Here is a 7,038-nt window from a genome sequence, read left to right on the forward strand (position 1 = left end):
TTAGCTGTGCGTTGAGCAGATGTGCACCATGAAGCAACAACTCTTTTGAGATTGTCCAGCTGGTTCTTGACTTCTGCTGCCTCAACGTGAAGAGTTTCTAAAGCAAAGTTTTGTTTTTCAAGTTTGGAAATTGTATCTTTTAAGATCTTAATTTCATCATTTTTGCCTTTGAGTTTTTCATTTAAAGATTTGTTACTAGATTTCAAACTCTCTTCACGTTTGCAGCTTCTGCATAAGTCAATTCTTAGGTAGTCAAACATTTCAGCTTTTTCATCATCAGTATAAGTTCGAAAATTATCAACCTTATACATCATTTCAGTTTTCCATTGAGGAGAATCTCTGTTTTGATCAGCTTCCCTCATATCAGCCAAAAACGTACTACCACCATCATCGTCATCAGACTCCTCGACCTCTTTGGCCATCAAACACAGCTTTTTACCAGTAGCGTAACCAGCACCATCATCATCAGTATCACTATCAGAAGATGAAGACGTGCTGGCTTCATCCCAGTCATGATGTTCAGCAACTAGAACCTTTTCTGGCTGTTTACCCTTCTTTTCAGTCTTTGCACTTTCCTTCATCTGAGCTTTCATAGCTTTGTACTTGTTTTTGTACTTATCAGCTTTTGAGAAAGAGTTTGCATGTGACGTGGAAGGTTTCTTGGACATGCATTCAGCAGCAAAATGTCCAACCTTCCCACAATTAAAGCACTCAGATTTAGGACCCTTGACTGACTTGCTGTTGTACCTAGCACTTGGCTTTTTGCTCCCTTTGTATGACTTGCTGGTTCTACTACGATTGAACCTTTTGAACTGCCTAGCCAGCAGAGCCATACCTTCAGCAAACCCTTCTACATCACTTTCATCAGTACTGCTTTCTTCAGACCCAGTACCACTTTCCTCAACACTATCAGCTGACTCTTGTTCTGCTAGTAACTTTTGAACCAGTAAAGCTTTTTGAGCTTTCTTCCATTTAGCAGCAGCAATAAGAGCAGTATCATCATTTTTAGATGATTTTGAAGTGGTGGGGGCAGACCTAAAGTTTTCTTTCATGTTAAGTTCAAACTTGGCTTCTGCCTTCTCATGATTCCAAAGGGAACTGTAGAGAGAAGACAGGTTAAAGTTCTTTAGGGTCTGTGTGGTTCTTAATGGGTCAGTAACAGGTCTCCATTTACATGGCAGTGCATCAATGAATTTGTTCACTTGTTCAAATTCAGTGTAGGTCACATTTAAAGTGATCAGGTCTGCTATCAAAGAGTTAAACCTAATGAAGGTTTGCTTAAGGGTTTCATTCTTATAGGCAAAGAACATTTCATATTCTCTTTTAAGAGCAATCATCCTGTTCTGCCTAACTTCTCCCATACCCTCATAGGTGACATCTAGGTAGTCAAGCATAAGCTTAGCATTTTCTTTTCCCTTGATCAGTTTGAACAGTGGGTTAGGCAAAGTTATGGCTAACAGGGTTCTGATTTTAGGGTCAAGACCAACTCAACGTTTATCCTCATCATCCCATCTAGAGGGAGTGAGAATAACCTCTCTGCCAGGGATGGCAGGAGTGTTAGCTGTTGCTGGTGCACTACCAACTGTCTCAGTGGGAACAAAAGGGCCATCTTTGGCAATTCCAGGCATGAGTGGATCCACAGACTCAAGATGGAGCATGAACCTTGCCTTCCAGGTTTCATACTCATCTTCATCAAACTTAGGTGGTCTGTTAGACGAGCCATTCTCAAGGTAAGCTGAGTTTGAATACGAATCCATAAGAGAATTCAGATCCAAGATATTAATTATCAAGACTGCAGCTCTGATACCAGTTGTTGGTCCCTTAATAACAACAGGAGTATTGTAGAGGGGGTGTGAATACAATTCTTTTCTTAATTAACTAGTCAGTTAAACACGTTTAGTATTCTGTAGTAAATAAGATAGAGTCACAGGTAATTTTCAACGGTTATTCTTTATTGATTAAATCAGAAAGAATCACAACTATCCTTGGCGGAAATGATAGTTGGTTGATATAGATTACCTAGATTATAGCTAAGAGATAAACTAAAGCTATTACACGATTTGGACTCTAACAGATAAACCCACACCACTAGTTTTTACAATAGTGGATACAACAATATATATAGTAGTTCTATTAACCGTGTAATTGATCTATTGTCCACTGGTACATAGGATGTCTGTACTTGAGGGGACAATTGTATAAGGAGGCGTGCTCCCTTTCTTTCCTCTTTAGTAGCTATTTGCAGGAACACCCCAATTTGGTTTGGCACCACTATTTGATTAAACAAATAGAATGTTGTGTTCCCTTGGTGTTGACAACGGATAACTTATGTCTGCACATAAGTTAAACTTCTGCATTCCCATGCGGTCTTGTAAGGTCACTTGTCAGGCGCCGACGCGTGTCCTTCTCTGTTCAACTTTGTCTTCGACTTCTGTTGAATAGTACATTTGATGTAGACCACTCAGGGAAACTTATCATGCTTGTAATGGAGCATGGCTGTCTTGTGTTGTATGCTGATATCCAGACTTACTGGTCCTTCATATGCTGAGTCACTTGATATTCTTGATTTGCTGGCTGCACATCCTGTGCTGATTCGAAGAATACATTTCTACCTTGTGCTGATAGACTAGGCAGCATACTAAACACTCGACACAGCTATATTAGCTGACTATACATAAACAAACTTGTGCTGGCTGCACATAACACTTTAGTGCAAATAAATATTGTTTTGTCATAATTAAATCCTTAATTATTTTGGGGACTCAACAAAAGGAAATCTTATGGTCTATTAAAAGTATGGAAAGGATTGATTACGATAAACTAATGAACTCACCAACATTTTAGTTGACACTTTAAAGCATGTTTATTATCAGGTATGAAAGAAATCTTCCGCTGTGCATTTGCTCATTTTAGAGATACTACTTGGAATCATTCATGACATATTTCAAAAGACGTTGCATTCGAGTCGTTGAGTTCATCAAGATTATTATTAAGTCAACTATAATTGGATATATTATGAAATGGTATGCATGCTGTCAACTTTCGATGAAATGAAAGTTTGTCTTTCAAAAACGAATGCAATGTTTGTAAAATATATCATATAGAGGTCAAGTACCTTGCGATGTAACCAAATGTAGTGTATTCGTCCAGATGGATTAGGACGGGTCATTATACTTTGGGTGGATTTTATGATGGTTATATAGTTTATACAGTAGCATTAGCAAGGTAACGAAGGTGGTTGATTGGTGACGTTTTGTTAGACAAAAATAGAAACGAAAATGTAGCAGTAGCAGTTAATGGTGATGATTGTGGTGGTGATTTGAAAACATTTTAAGGGGTGTTTCAAATGGTGGTTATCGATGGTTGTAGGGTGGTTTAGTGATGATCGAGCGTAGTGGTGGTGCATAGTTGATCGAGCGTAGTGGTGGTGCATAGTTGATCGAATAGGAAAGGGAGGTGATGGTTATCTAGGAAGCCGATGGGTGGTGTCGTGATTGTTGAAACATAAAATGGAAATAGAAAAATAGAAGCGGTTTATGGTTATGGTGAGGGTTGTTGATTATTAAATGTGATCGTAACAGTAGGAAATGGATTTGCAGAAGAAAAACAAGTATGGTGGTGATTGTGGTTCGAACAACAAATATAAAAAATGGTGGATTGAAGTGGGTTTGGTTTCAAGATATTTGATTAAATAGATGACATGGCAAGGATGGTGATGATTTTGAAATGACGGTTTATGGTTCTCGTTGACGGTTTAGATCAAGCAAAAACATGTTTAAATAAGCAATCCATTGATGGTTTATATCGATCAGAAAACAATAAGAAAATGGGTTTCGATGGTGGGAAAAAAATATATGTGGGTTGTGTTTATATCTATGGTGATCAAGTTGATTGATCAAGAAGATGAGAAAGGTGATGCTAGGGTGTGGATATGCACTAAGATGGGTATGAATATATGTATTGTAATTATATATATATTTATATATATATATATATATATATATATATATATATATATATATATATATATATATATATATATATATGATTATGAATCCATCTCTGTTTAGACGTTTTGTATAAGGGACACGGGTAGTTTGATTATAAAAATCACTTAGTGGCTTTGCCACATGTATTGATTATCAAACGAATCTTGATATCTATATATAAATGGATTAGATTGTGAGTGAAAAAAAATCAACAACAATAATCTCTATGAATTTATCAATTAGAAATAGTTTACCAGGCATATAATTGGCATCTTCTACCGATAGTTTTCATGGACTATTACTTCGCACTCCGTTGTTACTCAGTGGCGAATAAAAGTCTTTCAGAAAATCCCAAAATTTTAAATTAACTATATTTATATATATTTTGGTCATTATGGTATAAAATTCGGTCCTTAATTATTAAATAAAAATTACATTAATTATTCACTCCCAACCCCAAGTAAAATATAGAAAGTTTTAAAATTCAACAAATGGTTCCTAAATACATTTTTTAATTAGTCTATAACTTGTAAAACTCATTTTCGGATCATCGTTTAAAATCACATACGTTCGTTTTAACTTGTTTACTATCAATTGAATGACAAATGAGTGCTACTATCGTTTACTAAATAAATTCGAAATCAAGTATATATATTCAATGTACTTTATTTATATATCTAGATACATTATAAGTTATAAGTAATATCATATATTACTTTATTTTACATAATTAATTCTAATAACTAAATAATATAATATTTCAAATTATATTTCGAATTAATATATATTTATATTTTTAAATATATATGTATCTATTTAGAAATAGTTGTTTGTGAATCGTCAAAAGTGGTCGAGGTTAAATGCATTCATGAAAACAGTTCAAAAATTTTGAGACTCAACATTACAGGCTTTGCTTATCGTGTCGAAGACATACAAAGTTTTAGTTTAAATTTGGTCGAAAATTTTCGGGTCGTCAAAGGTTGACAAGATTAACTTGAGGATTCTGAATTTGTTCCCCCTGAGCTTCTTGGTTAACAGCAGAAACATTTGGTTGTGGTTCAGCCATTGATGATAATCTTTTAACAAACCGAAACATCAACAGAGAAGTTAGAAACAGAAACCATATACCATAAATCATCAAAGCATTCGAAACAAAGTGTCATAATCTCACTAACAGGACAACCGTTCTAGTAACACTGTCACACATGCGGCTGACAAGTCAGACGTGTGAGTAACATGGACACTCGTGTCACTGTTGACACTTATGATCAAAATCATGGTTTCAGACAAGGTACACGGTTGACACAACATATATAAGCGAGTGAGTCAACCGTGTGGTGACTCGTGCGGTTAAGCACACGTGTTAGCTTAGTCATACAAGTGAGCAACAAAATAAACACTAAGTAAAATCATACTAGTGGGCTCAAGTGTTCACACGGTTAAGCCTTAACCGTGCACTGACTCGTGCGAGTCATGTCCCACGCGTGCGAGTGAGGGTCACTCGTGCATGTCTGAAGGAACCATATTAAATGCTATTTTTAAATTTACGGGATTGCATGTTTGTGTGTTTTAAGACCCGATTTACATCACGATAGCAAGTATAGATACCGTTTAACATAACACAATAGCAAATAACAACCAAAACAAATTACAATTGCACAAAATTCGACTAGATACCCACTAGGGTTTCAACACACTTAAACAACGAATTAACCAACGATAAATCGATGAAAACATACCAAAAGAGTGGCGCTGTGATCGGCTAAGGATGCTAAACAAGTTCTACGGTGAAAATTGTAAATGGTGGTGATCGAATTTTGAGATTAAAATGAGTGTGGGGTGTAAGTGTGAACAACTGTGTTCAACACTCCCCTATTTACACTCTCGTGCTCAACCGTACGGATGAGCACATGATTTACCTTCCAACCGCGCGCCTCACAATCCCTCGTGTGTTTGACCTAGAAGACTATGGACAAATTAATAACATGGTCACCCGTACGGTTAACCTTAATCGTGTGGTAACTCGTACGATTCACACTTCAGTCGTGCGAGTGAGCCACTTTAGCAAATTCAAATTTTTACAAACTTAGGATTTCGACTTATTTGGCAATCTTAGAGTTAACTAGCACTTTCAATTTGAGTCATAAATCACTAATTCATCAAGAAATTGTGATGACCCGGGAATTTCCGACCAAATTTAAACCTGAATCTTATTTGATTTCGACACGATAAGCAAAGTCTATAATGTTGAGTCTCGAAAGTTTTGAAACTATTTCATATATTCAATTGACCCTTGGCTATTCCCGACGATTCACGAACTAGATATATATTTATATATAATTATAAGTATACATAATAATTTGAAATAATAAGATACAATTTGATTATTAGAATTTAATATGTAAAATAATATACATAATAATTATGTTGTTATTAGAAAAAATCTATAAATATAAATATATGATTCCTATACATAAATATCATTGTATGTATATTGTAATACAATTAATATTAAATATTTAATATATATTATTATATAAGTATTAAGTATTGCACACTTAATAATATGTAATATTAATATATTAAAACTAATTACAAGTTAAAATAAATGTTTTACAAATATTATAATTACACACTTTATTATTATTACTAATATTAAAATTAATATCAGTATTGATAAAATTATTATTTTCAATATAAGATATATAAATGAAATTTGGTATGAATAAGTTAATATAGATATATATTGATATATTATTATTATTAATATTATAATTATTAATCTAATTAGTATTATTGTTACTAACAGTATTACTGATATACAATTACGGTAATTACTAATCATTAGAAATATTATTATTCCAATCATGTTATTATAAATTTTATTATTATTATGTATAATATTAAGATCACTAGTACTATAGTTATATTTATTAATAATATTAGATATAATCTATAAAAATAAATATATAAAGAGATGTACATATATTGTGATAAATATATAGAGATATATGTATATGCTATTATATACAGTTTTATTTATTAAGAA

This window comes from Rutidosis leptorrhynchoides, chromosome 4 (genome assembly GCF_046630445.1).
Source record: "Rutidosis leptorrhynchoides isolate AG116_Rl617_1_P2 chromosome 4, CSIRO_AGI_Rlap_v1, whole genome shotgun sequence".
In the NCBI taxonomy this organism is placed as follows: Eukaryota; Viridiplantae; Streptophyta; class Magnoliopsida; order Asterales; family Asteraceae; genus Rutidosis; species Rutidosis leptorrhynchoides.